This window comes from Crocodylus porosus, unplaced genomic scaffold (genome assembly GCF_001723895.1).
Source record: "Crocodylus porosus isolate Cpor-Errol unplaced genomic scaffold, CroPor_comp1, whole genome shotgun sequence".
NCBI lineage: Eukaryota > Metazoa > Chordata > Crocodylia > Crocodylidae > Crocodylus > Crocodylus porosus.
The window spans coordinates 447,657-448,933 of NW_017728934.1; positions in this window are offsets into that span (position 1 = coordinate 447,657).

A 1,277-nucleotide genomic window follows, 5' to 3' on the forward strand; every position below is an offset into this window, starting at 1 on the left:
AACAGGTTCAGGTCCCGTAGCCTCTCCTCATAAGGCCTGCCCTGCTGACCCCTGATCATACGAGTGGCAGGGGGGTTTTTCCCTTGCTCTATCAGTTCTGTCTCTGCAAAGTGACTGCAAACCACCACTATCCCAAGCTAGGAGCAGTTACAGCCCTTTGCACTTCCTCAATGGACCATGTAAGGGACAGGAGAATCAAGGCAGGTGGGAGCTGGGAGAAATCAGCCCCTTTCGCCAGGTCCTCAGCCCATGGCAGGGTTTGTCCTGGAGTGCATCAATGGCAGGGGCAGCTGCAGTTGGCTGCATTGCTCTGTGTGTGTATACAGAAGCCAAAAAGGCACGGTTATAAAGCTGCAGAAGAGCATGTGCTCACCTCCTCCTCTTCCAATAACCTGAAGCAGCTGGAGGGGGTCCCCTCCAACCTCCCTAAATGAGGCTGATTAATAATAATGATTAATAATGATTCACAGATGGACTTAGACTAATCTCCCAGAGGAGAAGCACAGAGTGAATGAAAATTGCAGGATTAGAACAGGACCCAGCAGGTAACTTCAGTTCCAGTGTTTGCTACATTGAATGATAATCACACACGTGCCCCCACACATAGATGTATTTGTACAGCCAGATCTTCCTACAGGGAATGCAAATTATGGGCAGGCACACATAGATGCATGGGACCAAATCTTTAGAGAATGCAAACTATACACACACTCGTGCACACAGACACACACCCACTTGTGCACACATCTCCCTTTATGTAATTCAACTGCCTTGAGGTGAAAATTACACAGATGTGTATGTGCACGCACACACACACACACACACACATCCTAGTTTGTCCTGTGTATTGCATGAAGTGAATGCTATCTATATATACATACATACATGTACACAGACATAAGGCCAAACCTTCCTATGGAAGAGAATGCTGATTATACATATGTGGGTTTGTGCCTGTTTCAATATATAGAAGACAGATCTGCTACACTACAGAATGTTAACTGCTTGGTGTGTGTGTGTGTGTGTGTGTGTGTGTGTGTGTGTGTGTGTTATAGATACAGATGTATACATGCATTTTATATGTCTGCCTATATCTCTGTGCATGTTGATATCCTGCAAATTGACTTCTGTGAGGATAGCAGGGCTACACTGCTTTCCCCAGCTCCAGATCTGACGCAGTATTTGCTACACAAGTACACACTCCTACCATCCCTACACGTGTCCTATGCCTTGCTGATGTCTCAGTGCATTTCATCTCTGGTTCAAAGTTGGGTCCA